Raw genomic sequence first — 15751 nt, 5'->3', positions numbered from 1 at the left:
TCCATTTTTAAAACATTCTCTAATTTTTTTAAATCTACATTCCAATTAATATCAATCAAACTACACTGTTTTAATTAAATAACAATTAAATTAAATAATACCTTCAAAAATACAGATAACTAAAAATAAAAATAAATAAATATATATATATATATATATATATATATATATATATATATATATATATATATATATATATATATATATATATGTATATGTGAAAAAAAAAATGCAGCCTTGGTAAGCATAAGAAACTTCTTTCAAAAACATATTTCCAAAAGATATTACCAACTCCAAATTTTTGAATGATAGTGTTTAATATCAATCATCTCAAAGCATTTACATTTTAATTTCTACATATATCTATTTTTTAAATTATGACTCATGGAAGTGAAGAAGGACTGGATGTTAATTTTATCAAGATATTTATGTTATCTTAAGCATGAAGAAAAAACTCTAAATGGTGAAATGAGAAATTATGAGCACATTTCAAAAGCCTGTTGTTGGCTTGTCTGTAAACTTTATACCTCTGTGTGTTTATTGTGTAAATAAAACTGTCATAAGATTACAGACACGTCTTTTTTTCATTCATAGTTGTCCTTTTCAATTTGTCTCAGTCGATTTTTTTATAGTTTACTAAATTTTCTTTAGTAGGCATGTCCCAAAACCTGTTATCACATGCTCAAAAAATATGTTATATTATTCTTTGTGACCCTGGGCACCAAAACCAGTCATAAATAGTACAGGTATATTTGTAGAAATAACCAACAATACATTAAAACAAAATAATTATGCCAAAGGTCATTAGAATATTAAAGATCTAAGTAAAGTAAAGATATTTTGTGAATGTCATACTGTAAATATATACTCAAAATATATCAAAACTTAGTTTTTGATAATAATATGCATTGCTAAGGACAACTTTAAAGTCAATTATGCAATAATTAGATTTTCTTTGCATCATCAGATTCCAGATTAGTTGTATCTTGGCCATCAACGGAAAGCTTATTTATTCATGATGATGCATTCTTAAGAAACCGCACACTTATGACAGGATCTGTGCTTCAGGGTCACATATTAGACAATACGTTTTGATTATATACATATTTTCAGATATAATCTAATAATCTAAGAGTGTATATTATTAAAATTACTGATTGTGAATACATACTTTAAAAATAGGGTTTAGTTTTTTTTATTAATATGTTTATAATTAATCTATAATACTGTTTGTGTAATATATATATATAGATCTGTTTTTTAATTATATTTTATATTTTATTTGTTTTTAATTATATATATATATTTTATGTTTATAATTAATCTATAATACTGTTTGTGTAATTAAAAAAATAAATAAATAAATAAATATATATATATAAATGACCAGAATAGATCCGTTTTTTAAATTATCTTTTTTATTAATATGTTTATAATTAATCTATAATACTGTTTGTGTAATAATAATAATAAAATTAAAAAATAAAAAATATATATATATATATATATATATATATATATATATATATATATATATATATATATATATATATATATATATATATATATATATATATATATATATAAATGACCAGAATAGCTCTGTTTTTAAAACGGCGTGTCCGGGTTCCGGGTGTTTCCGGGTGGTCCGCCGGGTGTCGCTGTTTCTCTCCGGGCCGCTCGCTGCGTCACAGCCCAGAAGCTGGCGGCTCTGATCAGGAAGAAGTTGTTACACGTGAAATCGGCGCAGCGTGAAACCGGGAATTTCTGAGTCACGAGCTCAGGCGAGATCTTCCTGACCGCCGTCCATCTCTCCGGGAAGACTGCCAGCGGGGTACGGGGTGCTGGTACGTGTGTGTGTGTGTGTGTGTGTGTGTGTGTCGTGAGGTTACACTGTAATAACACTGCGTGTGTGTCGCTGGGATGATGATCGATTACGAGCTCGTGGATCTGTTGGGATCTGTCTGGACTTGTTCCTCGACCATCACAGTTTCTGATGAAATAATCCGGATACGATCACTTACTAAAAACGAACCACTCTTTGATTCCTAGATACGCTTTTCTTCTTAAAGTCGTGTAAACATTTGCCAACGTTTCGTAGAACAGTTAATGTTTGCAATAATTATAGCAGCCTATGCATTATCATTATAAAAAAGAGCATCAGGTGATGCTTTAATCTTCACGTGCTGCTTGAAACAAGTTACGCGTGTTCATGCATGGTTATTATAATATAATAATGCGTTTATGTTTTGATAAGCCATCCAGTTGGGTTTTAGTTGAAGAATTGTATAGAAATAGCGTGAAAATCATTCCTCGTCGTGTGACGCGCAGGCCTTCATTCCCAGATGAATGAGAAAAAATCACAATTATTCTGCCACTTTTGCTTTCAGTTCCGGTTGAGAAAGCGCGTGCTGAGATATGAAGCTCATAATTCAGTGAGGAAACGGAAGAATCACCTAAGTGTCTGGACACTTCGAAATGCACGAAGACCGATGCATTAGATGCAGATAAACCGATGGACAGGTGAACTGATGCGGCGGCTAGAAACAAATATTGTTAAAAAGCAGACAAACACTCTTGCATTTACTGTTATTTGATCGTCTGCATATTTAATGTGCACCCGTGGTTCCTTGAGCAGGGTTTTAAAAAGAATAAAAGTAAGTAAGCGATGTTAGTGAAGAAACTGAAAGTTTCAGGGTGTCAGTGCTCTTCCCGCAAGCTAAATATAACATGAATCGTCCCAAACCGAGGACGAGGGGGCCCCTCTGTGAGAATAGAGCTGGGGCCGCCAAGTGCGCGCTCGCCAGCAGTCCGGCACGACCCTCGAAAAACATAATTGCTCCAGAGACAATGAGACGATAACTATACACTAACAAGGGTTTAGCTTTGTCTTCCTCTGCTAATTTGTGAGCGTCACAGCTCTGGAGATGCTTTGGGACGTTTGTCTGTAACTGCTATTTTTACGGACCGAATGCTGAAAGAAATGGACTTTAGTCTGGTCAGTATGAGTGCGTGTCATGTGCTCCGATTGCAGATATGAGGATTTCAGTCAAACAATAACGAGAGAGAGAGAGAGAAAGGATGCAATACAATCGTGAGCCAGAAGTCGTGCGTTGAATTCTGTGGATTTCAAGGAACGGTTCATCCCGAAAACTAAGATTTGCTTAAAATGCACTCATCCTCGGGCACCTCTAAGAGGCAGACAGAGTTTGTTTCTTCATCGCGTGTGGAGACATGCAGCTCACCAGTGGATGCTCTGCAGTGAATGGGTGCCGTCAGTGTGAGAGTCCAGACGGCTGATAAAAACACCACAGTGACCCCGCCGCCCAATCGATTGGTTATTGTCTTAGGAGCGAAAAGATGCGTGTTTGAAACCAATCCACCGCTGAGATGTTTCTCTTACGAACGTGTGAGCCCTCTGTCCATAAAAGTGCTTTCTCCAGTCATCTCGTCTGAATCAGGAGAGAAATACGCGAGACAAATAAGGCTGGGAGCTGGCTGCTAATGCGGATGCTGGGCTCTTAATGATCGATTTGTTTCTCTTTCGTCTTTCTCCGCACAAGACATCAACTGATGCGGATTCTTGTGTTTTTATCAGCCGCCTGGACTCTTGAATCCGACGGCACCCATTCACTGCAGAGCGCCCAGCGGTGAGCAAGCTGGCTTAATGCTACATTTCTCCAAATCTTGGACGGCCTGAGGCTGGGTAAAGCGTTAATGTGTGGACTTTTACTGCCTTTTACTGTTATCTACGTAAAAAGACCTTTTCGTAAACTAAAAACATTCAGTGAAAACGTAACTTTCTTTAACCGAGATATTAGAAATCAACCTTTAAAGCTCGTTCTCTGAAAGCTAGGCTGGATTTCTACAGACAGGGTCGCGTGTCCTTAAATACGTCGCGCGTGTTAAACTTATCGGGCGGGACGGGCATGCAAGCAGTCGCAAACACACACAAACACACAGCGCCAAACGCCAGCTCGATGACACTTGAGCAAAGCGTGTTAGAGTAAGTGAGTGGATTGTGTCTGACAGTTCGCGGCGTGAGTGTGTGTGTGTGTGTGTGTGTGTGAGTGTGCGTGTGTGCGTGTGTGTGCGTGTGTGTGTGTGTGTGTGTGTGTGTGTGTGTGTGTGTTCACTGGGTAGAAGTGAGCGCTTCTCTCCGTGGCAGATCAGATCACAACATCTCTCCTCCGAGGATCCCGTCCCTCGCTCTCTTCTCATCCTGTCCTCTTTCTTGGTTCTTCAGGAGAGAAGTGCGTTTCTAAGTGCCATTATGCCTGCTGGCATCTCTGAGGCGCCTCCTTTGTGCAAATCAAATTGATGACATCCTCTTCTACGAGAACTGCGGCGGCGGGAGTTTCGGGGGGCGTGTATCGCGCTTCGCTGGCTCTCGCAGGACAAAGAGGTGGCGGTGAAAAAAAGCTTCTGAAGATTGAAAAAGAGGTGGGAGGCGAGAGTCGGCCGAGCTTTTCATACACATGCTTTAATTGTCAGTGTGATAATCATTTTAATTGCCTCTCTGTGTGTCGACTCCAGTCCGAGCCGCGAGATTACGCCTCCCCTGCTCGGCGCGGAGAGACTCGCGCTCACAGCGGCTTTTGTCAACTGAAATTCATAGACTACGTCTTTAAGAGAAAATTGTCACGTAATTAAGTCATATTAGTTTCAGCTGAGTGCAGTGTTTGTCTTTGGGGTGAAGACTATTTACTTTTAAGTGCTAGATTCATTGTTGTCTTTGTTCTTCGAGTGGTGATTTTGGAGCGTAATAGCTTTGGTGGCGTTTGGAAATTGTAACGAAAAACGACATTAAAAATTTGGTTTTTGGCGTAAGAAAGAACTAACTGTCTAATGATATCTGTGTGTACTGTGTTTATTATGTATTTGTAAATAAACACGCATGCATAAAATATATTATGTTTACAAATTAAATATATTTATTAGTGCTGTCAAACGATTAATTGCGATTAATGCTTCCAGAATCAGTTTTTGTATTACATGTATTTACATACATGTATTTATATTACTTTAACTTATATAATACTAATATATAAACATAACTAGTGTTATAGCGGTACCAAACGTTCTGTATTCGGTACCGATACCAGTGAAAATCCACGGTTCTCTTCACCAATTTAAAAAACATTATTTTTATTAATAAAGTCAAACATAAATAAAATGTACAGAAATCAGTGCTATTCTAGATAGCGTGTGTTTTTCCATGAAATAATAAAAGTTTGAAAAAAGTTTCTCCCTTCACCTCTTTTCATTAATATAAACATTTTATTTTCTAGTAAATAAGGATTTACTATTAAAATTAAAAAAAAATTATTCTTTCTTTAGAAAAAATCTATTTGATTAATTTAAACAGTAGTGGTAGTAGTTTCCTATATACATACACACACTATAAAAGTAATGTATTTCCGCACAATGGCTAAACCGAACTTTTATTTTGACGGGTTGTCGTGAGAACCTTAACGTTTCTGTGTGTGTATACTATACGCGCTGGTTCTGCTCAAATGAAGCGGTAAAATGCGCGTGAAGCGCCTGTCAGATCAGTTCTGGAGATTGTATTTATTAAGATTATGTATTTATGTCCTCACTGAGATGTCGGGTGCTGAAAACATCGCGAGCGGCAGCGCTACCGTGTGTCGTAAACCAAACCCATGCGAGTCTGGAGAGACGCCGCGTAAACACGATTTATATTTTACTCGGCTAAGCGCTTAATATTTACAGAGATTAGTTCATATAACGAACTGTAGGCGACATTTAAACTGGATTCCGTTCTCCATCACGGAAATAAAGATGCCGTGACAGCGTTAGGAAGTACTCTGTCGTGAAGTACCCGCTCTTGACGACACTTAACGTAATTTTTTTATATATGAATGTATATAGTCGGAATTAGCGTTATATACATTTTATTATATTAATGTAAATGATTTTAAAATATATACAGTCTGTTTGTTTATTTGTGCATTTATAGTATACACAAATATATTATCTAAACAAAATTTCACATTTTGGATGCGATTAATCATTGGACAGCAGTAAAAATCACACAAAGTGTTTCACCCGAAATTGAATAAAACATTTATACTTTTCCAAAAATGTTTGTTAAATTTGTCCTATTTTATTATGTATGGTCACGTATGGAGCATAAAGTAAACAAAAGCAGCTTCAGGTCCGTAGGTGCTAGAATTACTAATAGCATGAAAGCTACTTTTACTTTATAAAAATCAATAAAGATTTTACAGCAAAAGACATTTTAACCGAGAACTCCGACAGTTTTACTCAAAACAAGTAAAAAAAGCAAAACTATCGGTCAGATGACCGAAGGCATGCAGAAAATGCGTACAACAGGTTTATCCTCAAATAATTTGATAAAGTTGATACAAAAATGACTCAGTAGGCTAGTTTATGGGGTTCAGCTGTTATAACAATGTCCTTATGTTTTTTTATTGAATTAGGAAGGAATGCAGATACATTGAATAGTTGACATATGAATATTATTGTTTTAATCTTGTATTGCTGTGTTTCCAGGCGGAGATTTTAAGCGCTTCTCAGTCATGAAACATTATCCAGTTTTATGGAGCGATTCTGGAGGCGCCCAACTATGGAATCAATTACAGGTCAGTCAAACATGACTCATCCACCTTTTATTAGTGTTCGTGAGTGATATGCTGTTTTATTATTATCCACAATGTCCAGCAATTAATTCAGCTGGAGCGGTTGATATGACTTTGTTTCACAGATGGTTCCAGTCTGAAGATTCGTTTAAATTTGCTTTTCTTATTATTGAATTATATTAAAAACGTCTTCTATTATACTAAAAACAGATCTATCTGTATTACATAATATTCATTTCTGTCTCATGATTATGTGTTTTGACTCATAGAGGTATTTTCTTTAGGAAATGCAAACGTCCTCAGTTATATCAGCATTTGGATAATAATACAAGCGGAAGACAGTAATGAGCATATATATAATAATCAGCTGGATTTATTCAATGCCGCTTTTGTCCTAACGTCGTGTGCATCTCCGTCTTATGACCTGACTCTGCGTGAATCTGAGTGAATCTGCAGTGATTGTAAATGATCATAAAGCGCTGTGTAAAGAGTCTCTGGTCTCTTTATGAAAAATGGCATCGTAATAAGAGCAGGTCAAGGTGCTGTTTATGACCGGCTCAGCCTTGTCAGTAAGGTGGAGGTTATTAATTTCCTCTCTCTGTGTGTATCTCTGTTTGAACCTGATAATTTGACCATTATATGATGTGTACTCATAGTGACCTAGAGCAAAGCTAAACAGACAGTAATCATGAATATTAACAGACGCAAACTACAGTCATACGTTAGCGGTATGCATCTGAATTTATATATATATATAATTTTATTTTATTTTTCTACTGCAATTATTGAAAATATTTATTACGGAAAGAGCTGCACATCAGTTCATTTCTGGAGGAGATAAAGCTGCCTCTCCTCTGTTGTCAGTAATGTTGAATTTATGATGAAATAACTCCTAAAATTAGGTGTGTCTTGAAAGGTGGTCAAAGTCCACGAGTTAGAGAGCTCTGATATGTTTGTTTTACAGCAATGTCAGAGATTAAAATTATTTGAATATACGACCCTGGAGCACAAAAGCAGTCATAACTACGCGTATGTTTGTAGCAATAGTCAAAAAGAACACTGTATGGGTCAAAATGACCGATTTTTCTTTATGTCAGAAATCATTAAATAAAGATCATGTTCCTTGAAGATATTTTGTAAATCTTCTATCGTAAAATTTAATTTTTATTGGTAATATGCCAAGGACTTCATGTGGACAACTTTAAATGCGATTTTCTCAACTATGTATCTCAACTAAATATTGTCCTATCCTGACAAACCATATATCAATGCAAACGTATTTATTCAGATTTTCAGATGATGTAAAATTTCAAGACACACTTAAGATACATATTTAATATTTGAACCTGTGATTTGTTGCAGATGCCTTTAAACACATAAAATGCCCAGCAAATATATGTTTCCTCCTGTTCTGTGCTCTAGATGTGTGTGTGTGTGTGTGTGTGTGTGTGTGTGTGTGTGTGAGTGTGTGTGTGTGTGTGTGTGTGTGTGTGTGTGTGTGTGTGTGTGTGTGAGTGTGTGAGTGTGTGTGTGTGTGAGTGTGTGTGTGAGTGTGTGTGAGTGTGTGTGTGGTGTTTGCTTATCTGCATGTAATGTTATGCGCTGTTAAAAGTTTCCCAGATTAATTTAGATGATGCTATTGAGCTCAGAACATGATATATTGTGATAAACAGAGTTTTTATGCAGTTTTTATGTGTTGTCATTTGCGTTGTGTGTTATATCCGTGTGTGTGTGTTTGTTATGGTAGAGTACGCCAGCTGTGGATCTCTGTTCGACTACCTGTCCAGCGCTAGAGTAGAAGACATCAGTATAAGAAGCAGATTATGACCTGGGCAATGGAAATCGCTAAAGGTGTTTTTACACACACGCAAATCAGCAAAAGACACGCAGTGAAACACACTTGCAGTGGAAGCCTAGCAGAAATGGTTACACCGCTTTGAAGCTATAATTATGGATGTGCATAACTATAACAAAGTTGAAATTTTGGAAACAGACTAGTTAACCGTCTAATAAACACCCAGAGGATGGTCAAAAACTGTTTATATAAGTCACCTGAAAAAGCTTAGTTAAGCAATGAATCAAACAGGAAAATAGGTCATATTACTTATATAAAAATGTGTTTGCGTTATATTACTCCCCGGTTTTACAGGCTTAAGCCTAGTCCCAGACTAAATGTAAATCTGATCAGTTTCACCTGAAAGAAACCTGATCCTAATACATGTTAAATCTACGCGGTCTTAAGATGCACACCAGCAATATTTTCTTTCTAAAGGCATGTTTTATAAAATGACTTAGTCTAAGCCCCCGTCTATGAAACCTGGCCTAAAATTGTTTTACAACTACACCTGTGATCACTTCATCAGTGTTAATATATTTACTTATTAAAGTCAACTGAATCATGCAGGAACAATAAGTAAAAAACACAATATAATAAACTAAATTTGCCAAATAAACGTTACCATAATTTAGCGATTCTTCAGTCAAGAAAGCTTCAAGTTTAGGGGACTTGCATAAAATATTTATACATCATAATAGTAAATTAACAAATTTCTTCTGGCGTGTTTTATGTGATAATAGTTGGTTTTTGGTGCTGCTTTAGACTGCTTATGCGACCAGCTACAACCAGTGAAGGTCAGCAAGGCTGTAAACATTATTACAGTTTAACTAACTTTAACTTCCAGCTGTTTCTTTCTCTGACCGGACCTGACCTGGCAGAGAAACAAACTGTTTACATTCACGTCTGTGCCTCTTGAAGAAAGCGCATGAACTGGCGCTCTGATGTTTGCCTTCACACGCTCTAGTGAAACATGCTGGCGTTTTTAGCTTAACGTCACACACGGCAATGCCACGCTGGTGTCATACAATCAGTTAACCCGCCTTGTCTGTGCAAAGTTTCGCGGTGATCTGTCTAGAAATAGACCCGTTTGCTTTCAGTCTGTATGTATGAATCGCTGTTTACGTGCAAATGACGTGAAGACATTTCGTAAGACAAAATCAACCATTTGTGTGTGTTTTTTCTCTCACAGGCCTGCATTATCTGCACGCCGAGGCCCCGCTTTACAGTCATATTCCCCAGAGATCTCAAGTCCTGAACGGTCTGTGACTTTCAGTGCTTGAGGGGAATTATTAGATGTAACTAATTACGTAATTCATAATTCAAATGCAAAATAAATTAAATGAAAAAATCAGCGCTCCAAATCTGAATATTTCAGAATTGCTTCGACTGCTGTAAAATGTGACGCACTAATGTGTAACAGGAATTTCGACGCGTTGATTTATTTCCTATTTGTGTTTAAGTGCGTGCTTTATTTTTTTAGGATTAACTGCTTCCTGTCATAGCTGTGCAAAGATTTGATTTCGAAAACAGTATCAAAACAATGAAACAATATCTTGTTATGATTTTAACCTCAGATCTCATGTAAAAACAGGTGCTAAATGAACTGATTATGGTCTTAATTCAAGTGAAAAAGGATTTAATACGGCTTGCACAATGGCTGCTCAATGGTATAACATGCACATTGTCAGAGTAACACTCCCTCGCGCTAAAGGCTGTATGTGTTTTTGGATGCTGTGTATTTTTCTCTGAGCTGAACTTGTGTTTCTGTTCCAGTCGTGATGACAGCAGATTCAGTACTCAAGGTACGCTTCGACCGTCCGCTCAGGACGTAAAGATTCAGACTCTCTGTATTTTATCAGTTCAAGGGGGTCACTGCAGGCGAAAACCATGTTTTTTCATGCTGCTGTAAAACTTTGATTTTTCATAAAATATTTTTTCGTACTAGCGGAAAGAAAGCTTCCAAAAGATAGCACTTTGCTCTATATGCATCAATAGATTTCAATAACAGTACATATTTTTAAAGTGAGTTTTCTCCTTCAATAGTAATCGTGACACACCAAACTTTACATTTTCATGTCCTGAAGGTATTTTCAGAGGATTTGTTCATATGTAATTTGCTTTATAGTATACAACATTTTATTTTCCAAAAGACGGTCAAATGTATTGTTTTTATGTGACAGAATTCCCTCTGTAAGAAACTTCGATTAATATGTCAAAAAAATGTTTGGGGAACTGCCTTCATGCAGTGTTTAGATTTTAGTTTTAGAAATGTAGGCGAATAAGTGCATATTTCATTAATATAATGACTCTTTGCATATTTAAACTTAATATTTTAAAACTTTTAATTTTTTTTTTGCAATTATCAATGTAATCAAATAGGTAAGTAAGGTGATAAGTATTAGTTAACTTTTTACCCCATTGACCTGTAGTCATCTAAATGCCTTAAACTTGAAAAACCACCCTTATTATAAAGTCAAGCTGATTAATTAGATTCTCCTGTCCTCAGATCTGTGACTTTGGGGCGTCTAAGTTTCATTCTCACACCACCCACATGTCTCTAGTGGGCACGCTTTCCCCTGGATGGCCCTAAGAGTCATCCAGAGCCTCCCGGTGTCTGAGACCTGTGACACATACTCAAAATGCAGATGGTGAGTGTGTGTGTGTGTGTGTGTGTGTGAACATCAGCAACAGTGTCCTTTATTCATTTAAATCAACACTCGCTGTTTAAATAGCATTTTCTTTTGACACCTGACTGTTGAAGAGCAGAGCACACACTACATATCTTTACTACGTTTTTATTTTTCTGTTGATATTATTCAGAGCTGTTAAATGATTAATCACGATTAATTCCATCCAAAATAAAGTTTTTGTTAATAATATATGTTTTTTGTAAATATACACACATGCAGTATATATTTTGATTATATATATTTCTAATCATAATTTATATTACAAAACCGATTCCAAAAAGTTGGGGACACTGATAAATCGTGAATAAAAAAACTGAATGCAATGATGTGTAGGTGCCAACTTCTAATGTTTTATTCAGAATAGAACATAAATCACGAAACAAAAGTTTAAACTGAGAAAATGTACCATTTAATGGAAAAATATATTGATTCAGAATTTCATGGTGTCAACAAATCCCAAAAAGTTGGGACAAGTAGCAATAAGAGGCTGGAAAAAGTAAATTTAGAAAGCATAACGAGGAGCTGGAAGACCAATTAGCACTAATTAGGTCAATTTGGCAGCATGATTGGGTATAAAAAGAGCTTCTCCAGAGTGGCAGTGTCTCTCAGAAGCCAACATGGGTAGAGGATCACAATTCCCACAATGTTGCGCCCAGAAAGATAGTGGAGCAATATCAGAAAGGTGTTACCCAGCGAAAAATTGCAAAAGACTTTGCATCTATCATCATCAACTGTGCATAACATCATCCAAAGATTCAGAGAATCTGGAACAATCTCTGTGAGAAAGGGTCAAAGGTCGTAAAACCATACTGGATGCCCGTGATCTCCGGCCTTAAACGACACTGCACCTGCCAAAACAGGAATGCTACTGTAAAGAAAATCACAGAATGGGCTCAGGAATACTTCCAGAAACCATTGTCAGTGAACACAATCCACCGTGCCATCCGCCGTTGCCAGCTGAAACTCTACAGTGCAAAGAAGAAGCCATTTCTAAGCAAGATCCACAAGCTCAGGCGCTACACTGGGCCAGGGATCATTTTAAAATGGAGTGTGGCGAAATGGAAGACTGTTCTGTGGTCAGACGAGTCACGTATTCAAAGTTCTTTTGGAAATCTGGGACGCCATGTCATCCGGACCAAAGAGGACAAGGACAACCCAAGTTGTTATCAACGCTCGGTTCAGAAGCCTGCATCTCTGATGGTATGGGGTTGCATTAATGCGTGTGGCATGGGCAGCTTGCATGTCTGGAAAGGCACCATCAATGCAGAAAAATATATTCAGGTTCTAGAACAACATATGCTCCCATCCAGACGTCATCTTTTCAGGAAGACCCTGCATTTTTCAACAAGATAATGCTAGACCACATTCTGCATCAATCACAGCATCATGGCTGCGAGGAGAAGGATCCGGTACTGAAATGGCCAGTCTGCAGTCCAGATCTTTCACCTATAGAGAACATTTGGTGCATCATAAAGAGGAAGGTAGCGACAAAGAAGGCCCAAGACGATTGAACAGTTAGAGGCCTGTATTAGGCAAGAATGGGAGAGCATTCTATTTCTAAACTTGAGAAACTGGTCTCCTCGGTCCCCAGACGCCTGTTGAGTGTTGTAAAAAGAAGGGGATGCCACACAGTGGTAGAAAATGTCCTTTGTCCTAACTTCTTTCGGGATTTGTTGACACCATGTGAAATTCTGAATCAACATTTTTCCCTTAAAATGGTACATTTTCTCAGTTTAAACTTTTGTTTCTGTGAGTTATGTTCTATTCTGAATAAAATATTAGAAGTTGGCACCTACACATCATTGCATTCAGTTTTATTCACGCATTTGTATAGTGTCCTAACTTTTTTGGAATCAGTTTGTATATATAAATACATTTAATATAAAAAAAGTTGCATTTAAATATATACATGCATGTGTGTGTGTATATACATTATATCTTTGACTAAAGAAAATGCAGTATATTGATTATGTTATATGGTTTCTTTTACAGTAAAATCTTATTTTGCATAAATGCGTTTGGTTTTTAGGGAAATCGATTTTGTTATTAATATATTAAATCAAAATGTAAGGTTTGGAACTAAATCTGAGAGAAAGCTGGAAGAAATGTCGTTTATTGGAGTGCGTGGATGCTTGCGTAGCTAGTTGCTTTATGCATTGGGTCTGGCTCTCTTTACCATATAGCTGAATAATCACGCGAGGTTTCTTTCCAGGTCCTGTGGGAGATGTTGACTCGTGAAATTCCCCTTCAAAGGTCTGGAGGGCTCCAAGTGGCCTGGCTGGTGGTGGAGGAAGAACGAGGTACAGCGAGTTGCTACGGGCACGTAAAACTGCAGCAGTTCTGACTGTGGTTGTTGTGACATGTTTCGTGTGGCGCTTGTAGAGGCTGACGATTCCCAGCAGCTGCCCGGCCAGTTTCGCCTCTGTCTGATGAGAAGCTGCTGGGTGACAGAACCGGAAAGTAAGACAACAAACACACACTCTTTACACTTGGACGTGTAAATGTCATGGATTTAAGGAGCACAGACTAAAAACCACTGTTACTAAAAGTAGTCAGTGGAAGCAGCTAAACTCTGCTTGAAACGTTGCTAAATGTCGCTACATTTGATGCTATACGCTAATTATATACTAGCTTTTACATTTGTTTGCATCTGCTCACACCCCGCGCTATTGCAATAATTGTAAACCTTTTTTTGTTACAGGGTGAACAAAAAATGATCACGTGTCAATGCATGCATGACCAAAATAAACAAAAAATGTAATGTATAGACCAGTAAAAAAATAGACTGTTTTGAATTGAAGCTAGATGCAAGACTGTGGTTATAATCAGCTAGGTAACTAAGTCTCACCACATTTGTTCTGACCAACTGAGGAAAAAGCACCAGTCTGACTAGTTGCCAGCTAAACCGATGACCCACTTTAGTGCGTTTGTTTGGATCTGGGCCAGTGAAGTCTAAAGTAAAGAACAGCTGTCTGACTGAATTGATTGAATATCCGGACAGGCGATGTCCCTGCTAATCCGTCTTTATTGTCTGCGGCCGGATACGAATTATGCACCGCTCTCTGAACGCCATTGGCAAACCATCGTTGACGTCTGGTTTTAGCTACCGCTAATTAAGTAAAGTTATGCTGGTGGCGGTTCTTGTGGAAACTTACAGAAAGAATGTCGTATGATTTGTAATAACCTGTGCGGAACATGCCTTTAATATAAGGAATCATCAAGGCAGAACAGCGGTCGAATCGTAAATAACCTCATTTGGATGTACCTGCTCTGCTGCCTTCCGTTTTTAAACAATCATGGCTTTTCTGTCCAGACCCCTCACGTTCTCGTTTCATTTCTCAAACAATACTGGAAAGAACCCCGTCATCTTAAGGCTAAGCACGCCAGTGCTCTCTTTGTTTAAGTAAAAAGTAAAATTCTTACTAAGATAAACATCAGAACAATGTAGTTAAATAAGATGAAGAAAGATGGGCAGCCATTTTGTGAAAACAAAACTATTTAAACACAGTGTGACCCTATTTGCCACATACATTGCTGTCAAGGAGAAGTCACATCATTGGGCATCATAATACCATTGGCTACTGTAAATACACTGGTCTAGGTCCCAAACAACTAAATCAACATGTTGGTGACATAAACCATTCTCCTTTTATCCTCTGAAAAATGATCACTTAGTAAACAAATAATGAAATAAACAAAAAACACTTACAATTCATGCTAGTGTTCATTCTTCCAACTCATTGTCCAAAGGTGTGTGTGCATGGCATGTGTGTGTTTAGGCTAAATTCAAGTATGTGGCACATTCACTGGCCGTTTCTACACTGGTATTTAGGAAACCTCAGTTTATGGTTCTGCTACATCACAGATATCCTCAGAGTAATAGAGGAAAAAAATAAACACACTAACATATAGAAACTTTAACAAATCAATACAAAAAAATCTCTGAGACAGAATGACCGGTGCAGTATTAGTTAGAGTCTGTCATTAGAGTTGATGAATGCTGGAGATGACCTGCCATTTTGTGTAAAAAAGCAAGCGAAACAAGCAAAAAAAAGCAGAGGCAGAGGCAAAATATAAATGTTCTCTAAAAATGAGGAGCCAAAATCACAATCATTATGGGCAGATCTCTGAACCAAAGACTCATGAGGAATGGGAGAAGAGCTTGTCTGTAAAAAATAAGGAAAGACCAAGTGAAGTATTACTGTGTTTGGTTTGGTCCCTGTGTACAAGCGAAAAAGATACCATTTATTTCATATAAATGGAATACAAAAAGAAGAACTGACATCAGGCACCTTGAAATGCTTTACATAAAGATCTCATCAATTGATTCATTCTAAAAATAAAAATGAATCAGGCCATAACTTGTTTTCCTTTCTGTTGCTCAGTCAGTTTTTCATTGAACTCCCTGTGAGTTCAGTTTTGAGAACGAAATAGCTATCCTATGAGCTTTTTCATTCACCACGTCGCGATCTTCAGGCGGAGCGCAAGCCTGCAGCTCCAGCCTGCAGCACCCCTCTTCGGCGCCCGTCAACCGACAACCTGGAAGCCACGCTGAAGTCCTGGGTGAGGTCTGGCGATTGGTGGTGGGGTGTTGAACAGGC

The 15751-nt window shown here is 37.4% G+C and overlaps 1 pseudogene; it reads left to right on the top strand.

The window, feature by feature from the left end:
* The first annotated feature begins 4302 nt into the window (after nucleotides 1-4302).
* On the top strand, nucleotides 4303-15745 carry LOC122332254 (annotated as a pseudogene).
* Nucleotides 15746-15751: the final 6 nt, after the last annotated feature.

This window comes from Puntigrus tetrazona, unplaced genomic scaffold (genome assembly GCF_018831695.1).
Source record: "Puntigrus tetrazona isolate hp1 unplaced genomic scaffold, ASM1883169v1 S000000008, whole genome shotgun sequence".
Lineage (NCBI taxonomy): Eukaryota > Metazoa > Chordata > Actinopteri > Cypriniformes > Cyprinidae > Puntigrus > Puntigrus tetrazona.
The sequence above is the reverse complement of the archived record's forward strand: the minus strand, read 5'-3'. Positions and strand labels throughout refer to the sequence as shown.